Raw genomic sequence first — 24,267 nt, forward strand, 5'->3', positions numbered from 1 at the left:
TTCCCGGGAAGGATAAACAGCGCTTGGCCCCCAGCAGGTATCAGGCTTGTCAGGCATCCATTGGGCACTGAAAGTCCCATGGAGTATTGGGGGACAGAGAGTAAGGCTTCCTCAAGGCCACTTGGCCAAACAGGCAGAACCAGAAAGTGGCTGCCCTGGCCCCCTATATGGCAGAGTCGTGTTGGCATCAGGAGGCCTGCGGGGCTGAGGAAGCTTCCGGAGGACCTGAAGCCCCAGGCCCAAACCTCCCTCGCTGGGAGCAAGGTCACCCTGTGGCCTCCGGCCTGAGGAGCAGATTTTTTGTTCCATCTGTGTCCTCCTACTGTTGCCCAGTGAATGATGGGAGCACTCTGTGATGCAGTGTGGGCTGGGGGCATGTGGGGGCAGGTGTCCAGTGGTCCTCAGTCCCTGGAGCTCATTCAGCATCTGCTCGAGGCTCCCCAGGGAAGGCAGCCCCAGAAGGTCTGGCTGCAGTAGTGGGTGGGGACCCGAGGGCGGTCTCTTCAGCCCTTCCCTTCAGGATGCATCAGTGTAGTTGAGGGCCTGGCCACTTGGGCTGTTTCTGAATGGAACAAACAGCATCCATGTATGTCAACCTCAACAGAGCCCAAAACTATGCCATTGAATGAAACAACACTTTGCAGGATGATGGGCGCAGCCCAACCCCACTTGTGTAGACAGTGTGCCCCCCAAATTACAAATTTTATATGCCTCCGAACATGTCTATAACAACATGTTTAAAGGTAGAAAGGATACACATCCCCTGTAGAAGAGTGACCTCAACTGAGGTTGCAATTGACATCTCATCTGATGTCACAATGAGGGTGCTGGTCACCAGGGACTTGAGTAACATACTTTCCCTTCAAAAGCACAAGAGATCAAGATACACGTACACACATGCTGCAGATACAGATCCAGCCATAGATCCAGATTAGATATAGATGCATATAGAAGCCTAGAAAAGCCAATATGGAAAACTCTGCTAGGTCTGATTCTGAGTGGCAAGCATATTGGTGACTGTAATTCTTTTTTGCAGTTTTCTACCTTTTTTAGTTTCCCAAAATACAAAAAATACCCACAGCAGTTACCAGAGAAAATGCTGGATGCCACAAGAAGAATGTCAAGGGGTAGGAGGCAAAGTTGTCTTCTTGGAGGAGGGAGTGTTAGAAATAACCCAGGCCTCCTGGAAAATGACCCAAATACAGCCTGACTCTGCCAGCCCCAGGCCCTTCCCAAGCCCCAGGGCACCCTTTCTGTCCCTGGAAAGTTGAGGCTACAGTGAGCCATGATTGTACCACTACACTCCAGCCTGAGACAGAACGATAACCTGTCTCAAAAAAAAGGTTTCCAAGTTTCCAAGTTGAGATGTTGGGCTCTGTTGAGGTTGACATACATGGATGCTGTTTGTTCCATTCAGAAACAGCCCAAGTGGCCAGGCCCTCAACTACACCCAGTAGAGAAGGTGACCTGGAGTCAGGTCTTGTGTGTGCTCCAAGCATTTGGAGCTTTACCATGGGATGTGGGGAGCCAGGGGTGTTGTTTGCTGGCATTTCTGTGGCTGGGTCATTCTGGCTGTGGAGCTGTGTTCGTGGGCAATGGCTGAGATGGAGGACCTGAGGCAGGTGTCTCAGTGACAGCGTAGTATCCTCCAGCCTCATCCAGGACCCCACGCTGCTGGCTACCTGGCAATACAGTCCAGCAGCTGCTGCTTCTCTAGGACCCTGGTGCATTCAGAAACCTCCTGAAGGTCAGCGGAGGGTAAACCAGGAATAGACCATGTCCACTTCACTTCACTAGCTGAGCGGGTTGGTTTTGCCCTTCTGATCCTTGGTCCCTCAGGGCAGGACAGGCCTGCAGTGACCCCATAATCGTGCAACCGTCATGCTCTGTCATCTGAAATTCACAAGGAAGGCAAGGATTCAAAGGAAGATGTCTGAGAAGCTGAATTCCAGCTCAGCCACTTGCCAACTCCTTGACCTTGGACAAGTTACTTAAATTAAGCCTTGATTTTTTTCATCTGAATAAATAGAGATACAAATACTTATTTCATGGGCACTTTCATACCAGTTTGTTTGATTTAATCTCCTAGATTTTTTAGCACATGATAGCAACGTCTCAATAAATACTGGGCCCCTTCTCCTAGCCTTCCCATTGCTGTTCTTTTTAATTCCATCCACATGTCCTGTGCCTGAAATATCCTGTGCCATGTGCCTGAAATTCCATTCTTCTCCTAGGATCCTTAACAGGCCACATTGCTATGCTCCATTACTCCCCTGCATGGCTTACTGTATTAGGTAACATGAAGCATCTAAGGAAGAACTTTCTAACACAAGAGCTAAAATGGGACAGGGAATGCTGATGGAGTGAGCTCTTTGTCAATAGGGCAAAGTCCGGACCTGTGGATGGTTTCAAAACATGTAAGCATCATTTGGGGATTCTGAGCCTGCCAGCCAAGGAATTGTCAATGATGACTTGTTAAGAGGTATTTCTGATCCCAGTGAGCAGGGGAGAGAGAGTGAGATGTATGTGACCATATGGCTCTTGGGACCTCAAGCAATGTCTTCAGACACAATAAATTTTTATCAAAAAAGGGTTTCAACATGAAGGACTAGAGATCTAGACTAGGGATCTAGGCTAAGCCTCTCACTGAAAACACATTTGTAAGTGCATCCATGACCTGGCAAGAGAGTCAGAAATGCTCAGCCCAGTACCTGTGTGTAGGCAAAGTCCTGAGAGGTAAGCTGTGCACTGATGCCAACTTCCACTTTGAGGGATTTTGCCAAAGCCAGAGTATCAATTTCTTCAGCCTTCCAAAACTGGAGGAAAGATGACAAAGCCCAGGGCGCACTGGCTGGAGAATCGAACAGGTGACTGCTTCCCATCAATTTGAAAGCCCAAAGATTACAACCTTTAGTAAAGGATAAACTAAAAATAATCCTCTTCCCACCCTACTAGGAGAGTAGATGTAACACTTCCCTATCTTGACCGTTTGATTCCAAATTGACCCTCTCATGAATTTGCAGTCCCAAATTACACTCCCTAACTGCCTCTTCCAAACCTTAGGTTGTTAATTAATTTCAAAGACAGACTGCACTCCATCATACAGGTACCAGACAAATAAACACATCCTTTTTGGAGGAATTCATTTTTATCCAAAAACCTGCAAGAGTTTCTATGAGTAAAATGATTATTTCAGAGTTTAAAAACAAAGAAAGTCATGAAATACACAAGGAAGCAATGCATCATGAGTGAGAGCTAGGAGAGACAAAATCAGCAAATGCAGGGTTGAAAAAGAATCAGATACACTACTTATCAGACATAGACTATAAAATGACTATGCTTAATATGTTACAAGAAATGAAAAAGAAGACTAAAATGAGTAAAGAGCTAGAATATAAAAGAATCAAGCAGAACTTCTGCAATGGAAAAATAGAGTCGAAGTGAAATATTTAATGAATAACTTGAAGAGCAGATTAAACTCAGTTCAAGACAGAACTAGTGAATGAAAGGTAGAATTGAAGATGTTATTAAAAACAGAAACCAGAAAATATGAAAGAAACTTAAGGAAACACGGAGGACAAAGTGAGAAACTCTCATATCTACTTGGAGTTTCTGGAGGAAGAGATAAAGACAATGGAGAAAATGCAGTATTGAAGAAATAATGACTGAGAACTCCTCAAAACTCATAAGGATAAAAATCCACAGATTCAAGAAGTCCAAATATTCCTAGTAGGATAACATTTAAAATACGCAGTTGACACGTCATAATACAATTTCAGGAGACCAGATGCAAAAGGATGATTTTTAAAAGAGAAAGACAAGACAAATTACTTTCCAAAGAGTGGCAATTGATTAACAGCTGACTTCTCACCAACAACAATGGGGTCCAGGAGTTCATGAAATAATACGGAGATGTGCTGAGCAACAAAAATACTTCCCAATGGGTAAAAATAATGACATTGTATTATAAACAAAAGCAGAGTTTTCCACCACCAAAACCTCATTAAAGGGAATTTGAAATACAAGTAGAAGGAAATTGATACCAAATGGAATGTCAGAGATGCAAGAAGGAAGGAAGAACAAATCAGTGATACATATGTTGGTAAATCTAAACAAACATTTACGGTACATGTAATAATAATTGTGAACTGTTGAGTTACAGCATAATAGAATTAACGTATATAGCAAAATAGCACATAAATGTTGGTGAGGGGATGATTGGAATTAAAGTGTGATATGGTCCTTTAATTCAATTTCAAAGATTTAAGAGGAGGGTAAAGATATTGATTTACTTAGACTTGGGCTTTGGTGCTTTATTTATGAAAGTTTCAGCCAGGCATGATGTTTCATACCTGCAATTCCAGGACTTTGGGAGGCTGAGGTGGGAAGATCGCTTGAGCCCAGGAGTTCAAGACCAGCCTGGGCAATGTAGCAAGACCCCATCTCTACAAAAAATTTAAAAATTAGAAGTGGTGGCTCATGCCTGTAGTCCCAGTTACTCAGAGGGCTAAGATTGGAGGGTCACTTGAACCTGGAAGGTTGAGGCTACAGTGAGCCATGATTGTACCACTACACTCCAGCCTGGGGGACAGAACGATAACCTGTCTCAAAAAAAAGGTTTCCAAGTTTCCATTTCTGGGGTAACTATCAAGAAGATGAAAAATCGCATGAGTAACTTCTAAATTTGTGAACCCCAAAACTGGAATAAGGAAAACTAATCAGTCTGAAAGAAGTCAAGAAAGAAGAAAAACTACAGAAAGAAATACAAATGGTAGAGCAAATAAAACCACAACCCTAATGGTATGAATAATACCAACAGTGATACTTACACTTAATATAGCCATATGTGTTGGGCATTTTTCTAAGATTATATATACAAAACCTTTATGCTATAAGATATAAAATAAGTATGCTTATAAGGAAGTCTATTTCTTTCTTAGGAGATACATAGATATAGATAAGCTTACTTACAAAGTCTTTTTTTTTTTTTTTTTTTTTTTTTTTTTGAGATGGAATCTCACTCTGTTGCCCAGACTGGAGTGCAGTGGCACAATCTCGGGTCACTGCAACCTCTGCCTCCCAGGTCCAAGCAATTCTCCTGCCTCATCCTCCTAAGTAGCTGGGATTACAGGTGCCTGCCACCATGCCCAGCTAATTTTTTTTGTATTTTTTTAATAGAGACGGGGTTTCACCATGTTGTCCAGACTGGTCTTGAACTCCCGACCTCAGGTGAACCATCTGCCTTGGCCTCCCAAAGTGCTAGGATTATAGGTGTGAGCCACCACTCCCAGCCAAAAATCTTTAAAGTAGATATTGTTATTATCCCTGTATTACAGTGGAGAAAAATGAGGCATGGAGAAGTTATGTAACAGCTAAAAAGTGATTATAAATTATGGAAATAAGTACCTACAATAAATGAAAATATACTAAATCTGTTAGATGAAAGATGACAAAACCCACAAGATCAGGTTTATGATGTTTACAATGTACATTAAAACATAAGGATACAGAAGGTTGAAATAAAATGGCAAGAAAATATGTACCAGAAAAGTCCTAATGAAAAGAAATTATAAGGCACAAAAAACAAAATTACTTCTAGAAATAAAGACAATAATATCATGATGATAAGAGTAGTAATTCACCAGGAAGCTATAATAACTCCAAATTTGTATGCAAGTAATAATACAGTGTCAAATACATAAAGCAAAACCTGACAGAACTATAAGGAGAAATAGACAAACCAATAATTACAGTGGAAGATTTTAACACAGCTCTCTCAGAAAATGAAAGATTAAGAAGAAAAAAATTATTAAGGGTATAGAAGATTTGAAAAGTCTAATAAATTTGACTTAATGGACATATATAGAGTATTTCACTCAACAGCTGTACAGAGACATTTTCATCAAGCAAATATGTTATTTGTTTTATGGCCCAATATGTAGTGGAAGGACTGTTACATAGATCACGTTATCTGAACCCAATATGATTCAGTTAGAAATTGATCACCTTTTTGTTGTTTATCACTTTAATTTTTTATAATTATAAAAGTCTCATGTATTTGGAAATTAGGTAACACTTCTAGGTAACTCATAGTTGAAATAAGAAACCACCATGGAAAGTAGGAAATATTGAAAATGGACAATAATAAAAGTATATGTCAAAACGAGTGCTTCAGATAGGTCAGCATTTAGAGGGAGAATTTATAAACTCAAATGCTTGTAATCAAAAGAGGAAAGTGTGAAAGTTAATGAGCTGAGCACCATCCCCAGGAACTGAAAATGATGGCAGTAGAGATCAAAGAAAACAGAAGGATATAATAAAGATAAGATCATAAATTAATAAAATAAAAAAGACGCACACAATAGAAAAAAGCCAAAGTTTATTTATTGAAAAAGCTGATAAAATGGAGAAAACTCTGACTAGATTAATAAGGACAAAAGAAAAGGCACAAATAACCACATTACAAATAAAAGGGACATCAGATATTGCAGACAATGATACAAGGATATTATAAACGTAAGAGGAAATTATGAAGAACTTTATGTCAATAAACTTGAAAACAAATATAAATTTTCTAGAAAAATGTAATAAAATTTATGATAATAGACTACATAATCCTAAAGCCAGTAAAGAAATCAAATCAAGGTAAAAGTCTTTCCAAGAAGAAAACTGTAGGCCCAGATGGTTTTTAATCTAATAAACATTTAAGGAACAAAAAATTGTAATGATATACAAAATATTTCTGAATGTGCTAAATGTGGAAAAAGAGTAAACACACAAATATTGTTATAAGGTTAGTATAATCTTAATACCAAAATCTGATGAAGGAACATGAGAAAGGAAATTTCAGGCTAAATCAGGCATCATTTAAAATGCAAAACTTCTAAATGTTAACAGATTCAATGATGTGTGAAAAAGTTAGTGTGTTGTGATCAAGGTGTCTTCATTCAGAGAATGCAAGGTTGGTTTCACATTAAAAAAGCATTAGTGAATTCACCCCACTAACAAATTAGAAAAATCATATGATCGTCCTTTGATGATCATATCAAAAGCTTTTGATAAAAATCAACATTATTTCATTATTAAAAACTCCCCAAGCCCAAAAAGAACTCTTAGCAAGCTAGGTCTAGAAGATAATTCCCTTAACCTGATAAAAGACTACCTGTAAAAACTACATACAGCAAGCCTTATTCTCATTATTGAAGCAGGAATAAGACAAGGATGCTCATTATCTTCACATTGTATAAGGGGTCCATACTAGCACAGAAAAGCAAAGAGAATCACACATAAAGGCATAAAACCTAAAAAGCAAGAAACAAAACTCGTGTACATTATATCGTCAATAACAAAAACTAAAGAATCTTTAGATTTACTAGAATTGTAGTCAGCAAGTTTGTTGTATACAAAATCGATATACAAAAATCTACAACATTACTGCACCATAGCAAGAAACATCTAGAAAATACAATTATAAACGTTATTCTTAGAACTACAAAAAATATAAAGAACCCATGGTAGGAAGAATAACAGCATCTGAAAGATGTCTACATCCTAATTCCCAAAACCTATGATATACCGAGTTACATGGCAAAGAAGAATAATGAGTACAGATAAAATTAAGCTTGCTAATCATCTGGTCTTAAGATAGGGAGATTATGAAGGTAGATGTAATGTAATCATGAGAATTCTTAAAAGGGAAAGAAGGAGGCAAAGGAGAGCCAGAGGGATGGCAGCAAGAGAACTTAGCTCAATGTTGTTGGCTTTAAGGATGGAGGAAGGGGTCAAGAGCTAAGGAATGCCTCAAACTTCAGAAGCTGGAAAAGGCAAGGAAATATGTTCTCCTCTAGAAACTCCATAAGGAATGCAGACCTACTGACACCTCTATTTCTGCCCGGTGAGACTCATTTCAGACTTCATCCTTCCAGGACTGTAATATAACGTATTTGTGTTGTTTTAAGCCACTAAGTTTGTGGTAATTTATTACAACCTCAATAGGAAACATACAGAAACCAAGAATAAATCTTTCTTTAATATCCAAGACCTTTATGGAGAAAGTTATAAAAATTTATTGTAGGACATTAAAGAAGATCTAAATAAATGGGTTGGAAGACTCCTCATAAAGATATAAATTCTTGCAAAATTGATCTACAGATTCAATGCAACACCAATAAAAATCTTGACTTTTTTTGGTGGAATTTGGCAAGCTGATTCTAAAATTTATATAGAAATGCAAAGGTCCAACAATAGCCAACATACTCTTAAAGAATAAATCAAAATGTATTTTTATGCTAAAGCAATTAGACAGTGTGGAATAGACAAATGGACCAGTGGAGAGCCCAGAAATGGACCCATGCATATGTGAAGACTCGATGCATGACATATCACTATCACATACCAGTGGAGAAACGAGGGGCAGTTCCTTACACAGTTCTGGGAAAATGAGTAACCATAGGGAAAAGGAGATGTTGGACCCTACTACACACCATACAAAAAATGCTTTCTAGGTAAATATGTAAATATGAAAGGCAAAGTTATCAAGCATGTAGAAGACATTATAGATATATTTATTATCTTGGCATAGTGAATGGATGTTCTAAATAAGACACAAAAAGCGCAAGCCATACAAATGACAAATACAACTATATGAAAGTTAAGAACGTTTGTTCATCAAAATTTACCACTAATGGAAAGACAAGTCACAAACGGAGTAATATGAGGAGGATCTGACACTGTACTAAGAATATTCAACCTGGCAAGGATATGTGACTTATCTTCAGAATCCATGGGGCAGAGCAAGTTTCATGACTCCAACTGACTGCAAATGGGTCCTGTCTCCCATAGGAGGAGGAGATAATGGGATATAGTGAACACCTTAAGTCCCTACAACTTCTAGTGAAGTTGAGGTAGTCACAGGCTAGAACCCAACAATTCCACTACCAGGTACATACCTTAATGAAACCCAAAGTCTTATGCAACATAATATATGTTCCAGAATGTTTATAGCGTAATTACTAATAATAGGAAAAAATGACAAAATTTGTATGTCGTATTAAGAATGGAATGGATACACTATGGCATATTCTGTAGAATAATACTACAGTGGTCAAAATGCAACAACATGAATGCATCTCAAACACATAATGTTGAAGGAACAAAGCAGGGGATAGAAGAATATATGCAGTATGAGTCCAATTAAGTGCAGTTCTAAAAGTAAATCAATGTATTTATGAAGGATATATACACGAGTTGAAACACACACCAGCAAATGATAAAGACCAAAAAATAATTAACATGAAATTTAGCACACTGATTCCCTCTGGGGGAAAGAATAATGGGATTTGTGAGGAGCAAACAAAGGGCTTTAGAAATTAGGAAATGTTCCATTTCTTCACCTGCACAGTGGAAACTTAATTCTAGGTCTCAGTCCAAAAAGTGAGATATTCAATTCAGGTGATGAGAATTGTCAAAGACGTGGCTTTTGGTTAAGAAAAAAGAGAAAGAATTTTAAGATCCGTTGGCACTGACCCAGCAAACCAATAAAGAATTCTTCCTTCCTTCCACCTTTAGAATTTAGTTTGCCATTTCAAACCTGCTGATTAAGCACTTTGTGCTCCTGGCAGCCGCCCAAGCCTGCTCCTTTCTAAGTGAGTGAAGCTGGAGCCCTCAGGCAGGAACGCCTTTTAGCACCACGGACAGCGACCTGCAGCTAGCACTTGGGAGACAAGCCTTATAAGGAACTCAGTTGCAGAAGGGCAGAAGTCTTAAAAGTCTTGGCCCAGGCCCCCAAAACGGTGGTGGCAGAGCATGAAATAGAATCCAGGTCTCCTGATGCTTAATTCGGTGCCTGTTGTATTCCGCCTGGCCTTGAATAAATGGACTGGAACTCGTCACCAGAGGACATGTAGGGCTTCCATGTCTGTCATTGAAAGCTTGGACGTCACATCCAGTCTCATTTGGGTTTAGATCTGGACTATGCCCTTTAGATCTGGACTCTGCCCTTGCCATTTGAATGTCCTGGGAAGTCACTGCACCTCTCCAAGCCTCAGTGTTCATAGTATCACCTCCCTACAGAGTTTCTCCCTACAGATAATTCAGTGATATTAGGTATATCTCATGCTCAGGATAGCAATGTGCACAGTGCTGCTCATTTCAAAAACAGGAAAATTCCCTTAGCCTTTCCCACAGTGTATTTCAAATCATAAGGGAAAGGAATTGGTTTTATAGAAGGTATAAAAGATGCTGAAACAATATTATTGTTTAGAGCCTGCTTGGAAATAAACCCAGTAAAATTTCCATATAAAATCTTGGCATTTCCTAAAAGATATTAAGGCTCCATTGGATGTCTTAGATCTCTCCAGTCTTGTTAATTTGAGCTCGTCAATGCACTAGTAACCATTGCCTAACATCTACTTGCCTCTGTCATGCCAAAAGATGCTGGGAGAAGAGGGGTGACAATATCCTACAGTGTCCCCAGGGTCAAGGGTCCCCAACCACACAGTGCATTCCCAGAATAAACCTCATAGGCTAGTGTATTATCTTTTTGAGATGTTACTAGATTCTATTAATGTTTGGTAGTATTGTATTTAGAAACTTTTAACTTATAAGTGCCATTCATGTGTGGTTTCTATTATCGCATATTACCCATACTAAAGTTATTCTAGATGCATGGAATGAATAAGGGAGTTTTGCTTCTTTTTTTATGGCTCAAAATAGTTTAAACAACATTGAAATGATTAGTTCTTTAGAAATTAGGTACAACTCAGCTGTAAGCCTGTCTGATTCTGCTGCCTTTCACTGACAGATCTCCCATCACCTTCTCCAAATGATAATTGGTCTATTAGAATTTTCCATTTTTTTCTTGAATTGATTTTGGTAATTCTACTAGAAAATCATCCATTTCCTTGAGGTTTCAATTTGTTATCACAGAGTTGCATATAATATTCTGCCATAATTATTTTTTATCTCCCCTGTGTCTGTAGTTACATTGGTTATGTCTGCATTCTTATTCCTAATCTTGTCTAATTTCAGTCTCTTTCTTCATTCTCTGTAATTGGACTCACGAGAGTTTTTTTCTATTTTATCAGCCATTTCAAAGAACCAGCTTTTGCATTTACTTATTCTTTACACTATTTTTTAATTTTCTGTTTCATCAATTTCAGTTCTTATCTTTGTGGATTCCCTCTTTCTTGTTTCTTTTATTGTTTCTTTTCCTTTCTTGAGACAGGTGGTAAAATAATGTTTAGTCTTTTTCCCCTTCTAATAAAGACATTTAAGGCTGGATGTTTCTAAACAGTCTTAACTTCACTCCCTATCTTTTTTTTTTTTTCTTTTGAGACGGAGTCTCGCTCTGTTGCCCAGGCTGGAGTGCAGTGGCCGGATCTCGGCTCACTGCAAGCTCCTGCCTCAGCCTCCTGAGTAGCTGGGACTACAGGCGCCTGCCACCTCGCCCGGCTAGTTTTTTTTTTTTTTTTTTTTTGTATTTTTTAAATAGAGACGGGGTTTCACCATGTTAGCCAGGATGGCCTAGATCTCCTGACCTCGTGATCCGCCCGTCTCGGCCTCCCAAAGTGCTGGGATTACAGGCTTGAGTCACCGCGCCTGGCCCACTCCCTATCTTTTAATAGGAAACCTTCTCTTTTTCTTTGTTTTCCAAATAGTATTTAATTTCTTCTTTGATTTTCTCTCTAATCCAAGGATTATGTAGCGATATTTTAAATTTTTAAGTAAAGCATTTTTCTTGTTTTGCTCCCTTTAAATTATTTATTTCTACTTATATGGGATATGGCCAGAAGCACATGGCCTGTGCAAAACTTTGTTCTTGTGTCCTTGAATTTGGTAAAATGTTCTTTAGTTTCTATTATATACTGATTTTTAGCCAGGTATAGTGTGGCATGCACCGATAGTCCCAGCTATACAGGAAGGTGAGGTGGGAGAATCACTAGAGCTGTTCGAGGAGTTTGAGACCAGCCCACGCACCATAGTGAGACCCCATCTCTAAACAAACAAATAAAAGTATTCTGTCCATTGTATGTCATATGGATGGTCACATCTATTTGTTGCATTTTTCAATTCTGATGTCATTCTTTGAAACTGGTTGTTCTGAAAAATTTTTAATGTACAGAAATGCAGAGAAACAAGTATCATGAACACCATATACATTGCAAAGATCCAATGACTGTGCCTATATTGCTATATTGTTTTTCACTGGGGTATTAAAAGTAAATGATAGGCTTCATGGACTTCCACTCCTAGATGCTTACATATCTACCTTTAATAACAAAGGGTGCTTCCCCACATGACCATGATACCATTATTGCACATGAGAAAAGAACAATAATGTCCTATGGCCTTCTAAAACTCTACTTACGTTCATATTTCCCTAATTGTTCCTCAAATGGCCTCTTAAATCTGATTTGTTCAAACTAGGATTCAATCAGTAGGCATACAATACATCACACTGCTGCTTCCCTGTCTAGTATTTTTGTGTCCATGTCTGAGAGAAGTGTGCAGTTACCTCTCATTATAATTTTATTTTTATCAAATTCTCTTTTCTTTCCTAGTATTTTTTGCTTTATATGTTTATTCCTCTTTTTTCCCCATACAGACCTATGGCTATATATTGCTTCATTTTATATATATATAAATTATATATATATAAATTGTATATATATATATATATATTTTTTTTTTTTTTGAGACAGAGTCTCGCTGTGTTGCCCCAGGCTGGAGTGCAGTGGTCTGATCTCTGCTCACTGCAACCTCCACCTCCCTGGTTCAAGCAATTCCTCTGCCTCAATGTCTGGAGCAGCTGGGATTACAGGCGCACACCACCATGCCCGGCTACTAATTCTTTTGTATTTTTAGTAGAGACGGGGTTTCACCATGTTGGCCAGACTGGTCTCAAACTCTTGACCTCAGGCAATCCGCCCCCCTCGGTCTCCCAAAGGGCTGGGATTACAGGCATGAGCCACTGCGCCTGGCCGTTTTCTGTGTATTTCTAATACATGGCTTATTATTATCTTTTTTTTTGTTCATTTTGCTTGTTGAACCCGATATGACAGTGTTTGTATTCTAATGGGGGAATTCACTTCTTTTCATTTAGACTATTAACTTTAATTAATTAATGTAATTCCTACAATATTCTTTTGTTGATTTTTGCCATTTTTTTGTCCTTTCCCTTTCTCTCACTTTTGATGGTCTGATTAAGTTGTTCTTCCTTCCATTTCTTCCCCTTTGTTAATTAGGAAGTCCCTACCATATCCTCCCATTGCTTTCAAAGCCACCTCCTTTTCCGTCTTATGTAACCAGGCACAGATTTCTCTACTATTAGCTGAAAACAACGTGCCAACTATTTCACACAACAAGATGTTCTATTTCTTCCATAATTATTATTCTTTGGTCTAAAAACGTGACACTTCTGGAGTTCTTTTATTTTCTTCCTCTCCCCTCCCCTTCAAGGATGAGACTCTGGAAAACGTCTAACTTCCCCTCAGCTCCTAGAGGCTGCTGAGCTATGACTTTTATGAAGAGCCTATCATCAGAATTTCCCCTTCCAGTCTGGACCTCCTATTTCAGGAGCCCTTACTCAGCACTTCTGCCGTGCAGTCTGAGACAGGTCTATCCTTATTCATTTTGATTTGATTTATCCACATATCAAGGTCTGCTGCTCACCACTGTGTCTTTCTCTTTTCATCTCTCTTCATTTCGTGGCCTCTATTCTGTCTCATTTGTTCTTGGGTTTGAGTCTTCTCCCAAGGCTTTTCCTCAGCTGGGAGATGTGGGTGATTCAGGCAGCACACTCTCAAACTCCTCTCGTTTGCCTTCCCAGGTGAGGGGAAGCTTGCCTGGGGACAGGATTCTTGGGTCAAGGTCTTTGCTGGGTGGGAAGCCAAACTGCACTCCCCAGGCATGACCCTGTGACATGCTGCAGCCAGGAAACGAGATTGGAAGTGATGTAGGACATTTCTGGGCAGAAGTTTTCAAACCCATTGCAGCATTTGTCACATTCCCTTTCCCTGCCAGGGATCATGAGGCTCATATCAGAAGAGCCTGGCCTGTCTGGGAGGGACCCCAGGAAACAGAGCTACCTGCAAAGCCACCCATTGACTGACACGAGCAGGAAATAAGCCTTTGCTGTTTTAAGCCATCGATTTTTAACTTTTTGAAATCTTTTGTTACTGTTGCATAACCTATCCCATCCTGATCGATTCAGAAACCTATAGGATATGGGCACTCTTGCTCTAGGTGTAACTGTTCTCCTGTCTGAGTGGCAGCCCCTTACATGTTATAATTTTTCTTTATCAGCTCTTGAGGGCTCAAGTCTGATTGCCAAATGCCCCTGGGTAAAGATGCTGAGATGCAGTTGAACCCAGTAGAGAGAAATTGATTAGGGAGAAGGCCTTCAGAGAAAATGGGGAGGGTCTGGGAGAGGCTGGAGAACTATCACACGAGCATGTAGGCCTGGCCCTGGGTGAAGACAGAGGGAAAGATGAAGGAAGCCGTGGTCCCCAGGGCCTGGCCTTGAATCTTTTTCCTGCGTACTTTCCATGATGCCAGAAGAGATGGCAAAGCCATAGTAGAGATGAGTGCTGGGTTGGCTGAAAGTCAGGTTGGCCAAGGATACAAGGAGTGGGGGAAGGGGATGTGTTTGGAGCTGACCTGGGGGCCTTGTTGCTGATGATGAACCATGGCCATGGTGATGGCAACATGAAGATATGTTGTCAGCAACATGAGCTCCCAGGGGGCAGGGATGGTGCCCACCTCACCTTTGTATCATCAGTGCCTGGACCAGGAATTGGCCAAATAGATGATTAACAGTTGTTTGTGTCAAGAAAGAATGAACATGTGTTTTTCTTCTCTGGTCCTGAGGCTGTTGAACTCTAAGGTCTAGTCTGGGAGAGGGAGGACTCTGGAGTGGAAGCACCAAGGAGGTGTCCACCTGGACCAGAATCACAGAACCTCACTCTGGGTTAAGTCTTCTCTGCCATTTCTTCCATCTGTCTGACCACCTGCTCACTTTCCCTTCTACTGGGGGAGTTCCCCTGCTTCTCCCCACATTCCCCTCTTCCTCCCTGATGCCCTGATCCTCCTGCTACCACCTCTACCTGGCTGGATTTGGAGTCCCCAGGACTGCTGGCGTGTAGGCGTCACTGGTGCCCCTGTGTCAGGAGAAGCAAGAGTAGCTTGCTACAGAGTGAGGTTCAAGGCTAAGGACAGAGGCAGACACCACCAGCTCACATCCAATCAGTGCTTCCCTGTGCCGGGAACTCTGCCAAGAGGAAAACATGCACCCATTCCTACTTCAAGACAGGAAAACCAAGACTCAGTCTGGCAAAGTGACCAGCCCACAGCCAAACAGCAGGTACACAGTGGAGTCAGGATTCCAAACCAGGACCATCTAACTCAAGGCCGACTCTTTTGTGCTCTCCTGAGTTAAGGTCAGAAACTGAACTAGTGCAGCACATGGCTCACATTATAGATTTGCATTCACCCTTGCCCTGCCTGATTAGCAAGGAGACTTCATTACATCCATTCTGCTAGGGAAAAGCCTGAAGCTCTTGAGTCCAGGGCCCTCACCCCAGGACATCTTGGTGCTCGGGCCAAGATCTGAACCAGGTCTGCCCAAGGGCACACCCTCCCCCAGTAGAAGGGAAAGTTCTTTCCAGCCACCTCCTCCCTCAAGCATGGCGGTCCTGAAGTGCCCATGCTCAAGTTGGCTTTGATTTGGGGAATATTCCCCAGTGCTCCAGACTACAGAGTTGTCACTACCCAGGGTAGACCAGTCTGATGCCTCCTGACATCCAAGGAGGTGGTACCGTCTCTGACCTTATGCTCAGGAAGTTCTCCTAACCCCTTCTGGGTACCTCCGGAGTCGTGTCAGAGTCAGCCAGGATCAGATAGAATGTGCCTTGCCCAGGGAGGCTGACCATGTTGGGGACAGGTGGGGCCTGGACTGGTTGCATGGGCTTCTGCTCTTGACACATCCCAGACCAGCTCTCTGGCCTCGGGCTGAGCCCTGTGTTCAATGGGGACAGGAATCTCTGCCTGGTCCCATCCTGGGCTGTACTGTGGGAACGTAGGAAGTGCCCCCAAAACAGGAGCACCACTCAAGATGTGCTTGCTGGAGAGGATGGTGGTTCTGGGCCCAGATAGAACCTCTCAGCTGGGCTGGTGGGGGCATCAGTGTTTCTTGTTCCTCTCTGGGGCCTCCTCTGATCTCCTCCCCTGAATGCTCCATTGCCTTTGCATTGCCATGGCTCCCTTGAACTCAGCTCTTGACTTGGGGCTGTGAAGTCTATGTTTCCTGTAGCTGGCCCCCACAACCGCTAAAATGGTACTGCCAGACTTCCCTAGAGGCAATATCCTTAGGATTTGGAGTCATTTTTAAATGTATACTTTACTTTTTAAATTTTTGTGTAAAAAAGTATTAATTTTGTGATCAAAAATAGAAAGGGTAGGGCCGGGTGTGGTGGCTCACACCTGTAATCCCAGCACTTTGGGTGGCCTAGGCGGGCGGATCACCTGAAGTCAGGAGTTTGAGACCAGCCTCGCCAACATGGTGAAACCCTGTCTCTACTAAAAATACAAAAATTGGCTGGGTGTGGTGGTGTGTGCCTGTAATCCCAGCTACTTGGGAGGCTGAGGCAGGAGAATCGCTTGAACCAGGGAGGCAGAGGTTGCAGTGAGCCGACATTGTGCCACTGCACTCCAGCCTGGGCGACAAGAGTGAAACTCCATCTGAAAAAGAAGAAAAGGAACATGATTTTTTTAAAAAAGGGTCCATGACTCAACCTGCCACCATTAAAGAGATTTCAGGCATTGGAGTGGTGATGGGAGAGATCTGGAGAAATGGGGACACTTCCCCATTTCTGTTCCAAGGTACTGGGAGCCAGCTGGTGTCAGCTGGTGTCAGAAGAAGCTATGGGAACTTCACCAAACTCACCCCAGCAGCCCCTGGTCCCTGTGAGTGGACCCTGACACTGTGAAGGTGGTCAGCATGGCAAAGGAGGCTCAGCTGTTGCCCAGCTGAACCTGAGCCATGTACACCATAACCTGCACATGTTTACAGTCATCAGTGATGCCGTCATGATGGCTTGAACTGGCCACCCATTTCTTGGGGGTCTTTTTCCCTCCAGAATCAGAAATACTATCAGAGAGCTCCCTAGGTCCCAGGTCCCTGTGCCCCAGAGGCCAGCAGGGATGTGGGTGCTGAAATCCCATACCCATCCAAAAGGTGTTCCATATACCTCAGCACCCTCCTCTACACAAAGCACAGAGTGCGTTTCTGCGAATGCACAAGGGAAGTCCAGTCCTGCCTATGCCTTCAGGAACCATTGCAATCTAGCCCTGCCTCCTGTCCTCCTTGGGGCCAAGGAAAGCTGACCTCTGATCTTGTCTTGTGACACTTTTCCTGGCTGCCCACACCCTAGCCACGTCAACCACCTTGCTCTTCCATGAACATGCCAAGCTCTTCCACCCTCAGGGCCTTTGCACCCGCTGTTCCCTCTGTCATTCAGGCCTCAGCTCAAATCCCATCTCCTTGGGGACTCTTCCTGACAGGTGCATCCCAAAGGTCTCCCCCTACACCACACACTGCCTCCTAATAATTGCCTTCTGTTTGATCATCTCCCTGCAATCATCCTCTCAGCTTATCCTGCTGGTTAACTGACTCGTTGCACATCTGTGCCATGAGCATATCTGCTCCATGTGAGAAGGGACCTCGCAGGTTTTGCTGCCTGGTCCCCAGTACCCCTTGTAGATACCAGTGGGAAGAACTGGGTTTCTGAGCTGCCTCAGACTCCCTGGGGAACTCAGGACCGCCTGGGCCTGGGTTCTGGGGACCCGGAAGGTGCATGGTGTCCCCTTTTACAGACAGTTAGCTCCGTGACCTTGGGCAAGTCCCTAGAGTTCTCTGTGCCAGAGTCTCATTTGTCAAATGAGGAAGATGCCTAATTGGCAACCTCCCTTCTTGCCCTATGGGAAGGGACTTAAACTTGGATGAGCCGCTGCTGTGAGCCAGGCACACCCTAGAGGCATCACCTCTGTTGGCTCAATGCTCACAGCAACTGTGTGAGCCAGGAGTTCGCCCATTTCCCTGCCTGGGGACCAATACCAGACCCTCTACTGGGAAGCCTGCTGGGACCCCCCCCAGCCTGAGCTGACCAGGGCTTCTTCGGCCCCGACATGATCCCATGGGCCTCTATTTCCCAAACCTGCCGTCTCCCATCAACCTCATGTTGCCAGCAAGTGGAGGGAGCAGAGAGCAGCTCAGAAGCAGAGAAGGCTCTCTGAAGCCCGTGTACTTCCAGAGGCCACCAGGAGGTAATTCAGTTTGGTGAATGTTATCCGGCCCTGTGCTGGGTGCTGTGCTGGATGCCGGGGGACACAGATGGATCGGATACAGGCCCTGACCTTAGGAAGCTCCAGGTGACAGTGACGAGTGCTGAGGGCAGATGCTGTTGCAGTGGAGAGCTCTTAAGGCCATGGCTCAGAACAGCCTGGGGTCCAGGAAGGCATCCTGGGACAGCGCCAGTGCTTGGGGGGGCCTTTGGGGGCCTCTGAACGCACCCAGTCCTCTCTTCCCTTTCTCTGGGAGTTGACAGCACCTGTAATGATACAAATGATACACCTGTGTGTCCCCGAAATAGCAACGGCGTGTGCAGGGACGCCGCATCATGCTGCGAAGTTGCTGCCACCTCGGCTGCGTTTGCAAAAATACCTTCTGCCACACAAAGGTGAAAATGGCAGAGGCGAGAACCAGGCTTCTGAAAAGGAAAAATATTTAAACACCTTCCACAGGGATCTGTAAACTCTCGGCACAGGCACAACTAATGCTGCACGTGACTGGGCTAAAGTTAGCTCCCGCAGGGAGGGAGCTGGCTGTGTAGTAGCGTCTCCACCGTCAGCATGTGGCGGCTGGCACCGCTCCCTGGCTGGCGGGCAGTTAGGTGGAGAGAGGAGGGCAGCATGCCCTCTACACTCGGAAGAGAATCAACATTGGCTGAGTGCGCACTGGGCACCCGGGCCTCTGCCAGAGCTGTGTGGCCTCGTATCATGACTTCACCCGGCAGGGGATGGGCTCTTTCTCCTTGTTTCACCAACAAGGAAAGAGGCACAGAAAGGGTCCCTCACTTGCCCAAGGTCACACAGGGCACAAGTGACCACATCGAGTTTGGAACTGGGCCTGACTGGGAAGCCATGCTCATCCCACAGCCTGAGGGGGCTCCAGAGATCATCTGGGGAAAGCCAAGGATTCTGGTGATAGAGTAGCTGGGGACGCTGGGCGTGTGTTTCAGGGATGGGCTCGTGCTGTGGAGGGAGAGTCCTCAGACCCGGGGTCCAGGCCTTGCTTTGGCTCTTCACCTGTGCTGACACTTTACAGGTGTTCCGGCTCCACAACCTCAGCAGCCCTGCAGGCGAATCCCATCTCATCTCCAAGTGCAAGACAAGGAGACCTGACTGGGTGGCTTTCCTGGCCTCACAGCTAGTGAGGTCTCAACACGCTGTGATCTTTGTTTTTAAGAGCACATTTTTATTTTTATCTTTATTTTTAAGAAGACAGGAGAGCTGGGTCCAACAAACATCCCCTTACTACGAATGTCCTATTATTCTGGGCACTGGGTAGGGGTAGGTGACTGAGGGAAAGGGGACCAATGCCATTTCCTGGCCACCAGTCACTATGCTGTCTCCACATCTATTTTATTAATCAGGGCAACAAATGCCTGGCAGCCTCTGCTTTGTGCCCAGGGCACCCAGAGTGGGAGCTGGGGACAGAGACATGTTCCGTGCTGCCCAAGAGGCCCAGCTTCTTATCCCAGCCCTGGATCGCAGTGAGAGCCTGTGGGCAGAGACATACACTGTCCTCCCACGCCCCCCCCCCACCCCCTTGCTTTGGAACAGCAGGGTATCCCCGGATTATCAACCCTGCCTCACCTCAGTTAATGAGACCCTCATGGTGACGTAGGTTTCATACCCACTGCAGCCCCTCTTGGGATGTGTTGGCCAGAAGAGCCTTTGCAGATTGTCCGATTGATCCTGGCAGCCGCTTGTGCTCCGTGGGGAATGCAATTCAGCTATTTATGGATCAGGCGTGGAGATGGGCAGTGTTTCAGGCTGCATTAAGAAGCCTGATATCCACTAATCAGATTTCCTCTAATAAAGCAAGGGCAAGTGCATGTGTGCAGCTTGGTGGGGGGGCGTCCTTGGCTTAAGCGGAGATGGCCTTGAAGGAGGGGTCTTGGCCTGGCTTTTCCCTCCTTTGCTATGTGATCTTGAGTCTAGGAATGATCTGCTTATCATCTATTAAAATGAAATCCCTGCTCTTAAAAGTCCCCTAGCTCTGGGGCAGATCTGCCCCACTCTGGGCCCGACTCCACCTCCCATCCTCTTCCTGTGCAGTCTGGGCGTCAGCCATGCCAGCACCTTTGCCCATGTGGCCACAAGGACACCCCCTGGTACACCAAGAAGCTTTGAGCTTGAAAATGCCCAGGAAGACCACCAGGGCTTGGCATCTAAGGGAGAGACCCCATCCAGTTTGGGCTCATGTCCGCAAGTCACCCACTCACTTCCTGGGCAGCTAGAGGTCTAATAACTCAAAGGTCACCTGAGCTTAGTCAGGCCTGGCCTCGGTTCCCCTCTTCCACTACTGGCTCTGCCCCTTGTCTCTCAGAAGTTCTGAGCCAGATTCTTGCCTCCTTTCCTCCTGGCGCTCACCTCATCACTAACTGAGTCCTGGGGACTCCTCTTGCCATTTTTGGATTTATCAGGGAGCCAGTGAAACAAGTTCTGAGCACCTACTGTGTACCAGGGCCTGGGTCACCCCTCCGTCTTCCATCTCAGTCTTCTGGTTGCCACACTGGCCCAAACCCCTGTGGCCTGTGCCTGGTGAAGAAGGACACACCTTTCCCCAACTCCTGGCCCTGCAGAGGCAGTGCCTTTCAAAGGACTCCTCCTCCCACAGCGACTGTTGTACGCTCAGAGACCCTTGGCTTTGTCACTGGCCAGTGGGAATGAGAGTGACAGTCTCACAGTCTTATCCTGAAGTCTTATCCTGAGTCTTATCCTGGAGACTCAAGTTAGAGCAGGGAATGCGCCAGCTCTGGCTCCACATCCAGCAGGTGATTGAGACGTATACACTCACCTGGATCAGCACACAGGGGCCTCCTTTCTCCGTGCCACATACACCATCACTGCCACTCCCTCCTGGCTCCTGTCTTCTCTCACACTGGGTTTAAAATCCTCTTTGCCTTCTCAGCTGGGGCCTTGAAAGGAATCAGTGCTGAGTCCAGGAATGGCCTTATATGTACCTGTGTTGAAGATTCTCGGGCCATAATAGACCCCAGCCGGAGACAGTGGTGGGATTGATTAGCAATGTCTACTCTGGGCAGAGGTGGAGGGAAGGGCAGGCTGTATGCCAGGATCAGTGAGCCCACCTGTAGCCCCACTCCCCTCTTTCCACCATTTGAGCCTCTTTCTCTTTGCTTTATTATTTCTCTTCCACCTCTGTCTGTCTTGCTCCTTTTCCTCCCTCCTCCCTATATTGGACACCCACAGACATTAGAGCCAAGGCCTAAACCTTGGGGACTCTCTCAGTCATGGCCTGGGCCATCTCTGCCATATGCATAGCCTTGTGTTCCCTGGCTCTCCTGCATCTGCTTCTTCTGCCTTCCTGTGAGAGCTCTCACAAGGAGCGATGACTGGTGATTGAACCAAACCCTGTTCTTTCATTCTCATCAAACATTCATTGTGCGCCTATTGTGTGGCAGGCCCTTTGTGGCCAGGTTGGGTCAGATGTGGCCCCTGCCCTCAAGGAGCTGACAGTCTGTTGGGGGAGAGTGGCAGTCCCTCAAATGAGTCATTGTGATAGAAGTATTCTGCCAGGAGTATATGCAGGGACACAGGGGTCTAGTCCAGCCTGTAGGGGCAGGGAAACTTCTGGAGGAGAGACCGCCAGAGCCGAATCCTAAAAGATGGGGAAGAGGGGCTGGGTGAGAGAGGTCATGGAGGCCAGATATCAGGATGGGAATGCTAGGCTGAGCTTAGACTTGACCCACAGGCTCCTGGACAGTTTTCACCAAGAGTCAGCCTGTTAAGAAGGTGGCCCTGGTGGCAGGTGGAGAAGACAGCAGGAGATTCAGCTGCAGGCAGCAGGGCCAGTGAGGTGGCTGAAGGACCAGAACTGGTGCAGGGCTTGTCTATGCAGAGCCAGAAGCAGAACAAGACCTCCTGCCTCCCAGTAAATGTATCTGGGCTGGGCCAGCAATTCCCCAAAGCACAGTCCTCAGGACCTGATGCTGCAGCTGAATGAGTTTGGGAAACGCTGCTCACAGCACTCCCATCTAGGGGTCACCATGGCTATTAGCAGAACAAAGGCTCTGAGAAGTCCTGCACCTGGCCCTGTTTAACCCAGTGTTTCTCAAACTGTATAACCACAGAACACCCTTGTTCACATTCTGAAGAGGAGGCTGGGAACCCCTGGATGAGCATGGCTGCCTGTCTTGGGAGTGCTTTTCTCTGGAATCTGACTGCTGGAAGTCTAAAGTTACCAATTGTACCATCAACTGCAAAAGTCCCTGGCCTTGAGAAATCAGCTAGGAGCAGAGTGAGGAATCTCTGCTTCTGGCGGGGAGGGGGCACTGAGGAAGGGGAGGCTTATCACAGCCTCTCTGTGTGATTTGGGGCCACTGGACTCCTTGGTGCCTCACCTTCCTTGAAAGTAAACCGGTCAGTGTTGACGGCCTTATGTGTACCCCTGTGTGCAAGATTCTCCAGCTGTTCTAGACCCCAGCCAAAGACAGTGCTGGAATCAATGAGCAATGTCTGCCCCAGGCAGAGGTGGAGGGAAGGGCAGGCTGTACACCAGGATCAGTGAACCCACCTATGGCCCCACTTGCCTCTCTAGCCTTCCCCATCTGTAAAATGGGCACCCCTACCTTTTTCAAAGATGTGGGCATTAATGTGACAGTTAAATATACCCAAGGAATCAGGATGCTGTGGAGAAGCAGTCAGCCCGCCTTGGCCCAGACGCACTGCGGTGATGTGGAAGAAACACTGACCTGGGAGTTGGGGCCTCCCTTACTGTGGGACCAGGATAAACTGGTGGGCCTCTCTGGGTAAGAACAGGGGCTGCAGGCACACCCACTGTGTGTAAAGGACAAAACAAACAAGTAGGCAGCAAGCAGATAGAGTTATAAAACCATGATGTTCTTTATTAGCTAATAAGGTACATCTGTTTTCACAGAAACTGAGGTCCAAGGGAGGCCCATGTTGGGGCTGCTGGAGGGCGCAGACAGGCTGTGAACACAGTGCATGGGCACCAGCAGCACTGGGCAGGCTTGGGACCAACTGTGGGCTTAAGCCCACAAGAGAATGCACCTGCCCACCCCAGTTGGGTGGCTTGCATGTGTGCCACATGCCTGCATTGGGGTTCTCAAAGAGTCAGGAAGGACCCGCCTCCCTCCTCAGGTCACCTAGCTGCTGACAGCTTTATAACCAACCAGAGGAGGCCTCTGATTGGTTGAGGTGCAACTTCACACGTCCAAGTCCAGCCAATCATCGTGGCCCTGGGGAATTCTGGACTCTGGTCACACCTCAGTTCCACATCCTTCTCCAGGTGGGGCTAGAGTTGGGACACCCAGACCCACAGGGGCTGCGAGGGAGGCAGGCATCCAGAGGCGCTGCCCCCAGCCAGACTCTATGGGCTGCCGTGTGGCACACACCGTCCGGGATGGATACCGGGGATGTAGGGAAGATACTTGATTGAGCCCCAGGCTTTGCTCCGAGGAGCTCCCATTCCACCCGCAGGTCCAGAGCCTTGGAAGGTGGCACATGTGGGGTGTGGACGGGCGGACCAGGAACCCTCTGCTTTCAAGGCTCAGACACTGCCTGGGAGGACCTGAGTCCACGGGTCTATTCCCACAGGTGGAAGAGAGGAAGAACCAGCGTCTGGGGGCTGGTAGGTGGCCACTCAAGGCACTCTAAGCTTGGGGCCATAAAGCAGCGGGGGTCCTCGAAGGAGCGCTAGACAGAAGCCAGGGAGAAGCTTCCAGGACTGGCTCCACATCGGAATCACTGTGGGATCCTGGGCACGTGATCCTGTCTTGCTGGAAGTTTTCCCATCTGTAAAACAAGGGGTTTGGAGTAATTCATCTCAGAGGTCCTTCCAGTACGCACACAGCGGTTGCGCTTTCCTGAAAGGCGGTATGCAAATGGAGTTCCGTAAACCAAATCGAAGTGGCTCTGCAGAGCGCGGCGTCTGCCGGCGCGCCC

The sequence above is a fragment of the Colobus angolensis genome, unplaced genomic scaffold, assembly GCF_000951035.1.
Source record: "Colobus angolensis palliatus isolate OR3802 unplaced genomic scaffold, Cang.pa_1.0 Scaffold17, whole genome shotgun sequence".
Lineage (NCBI taxonomy): Eukaryota > Metazoa > Chordata > Mammalia > Primates > Cercopithecidae > Colobus > Colobus angolensis.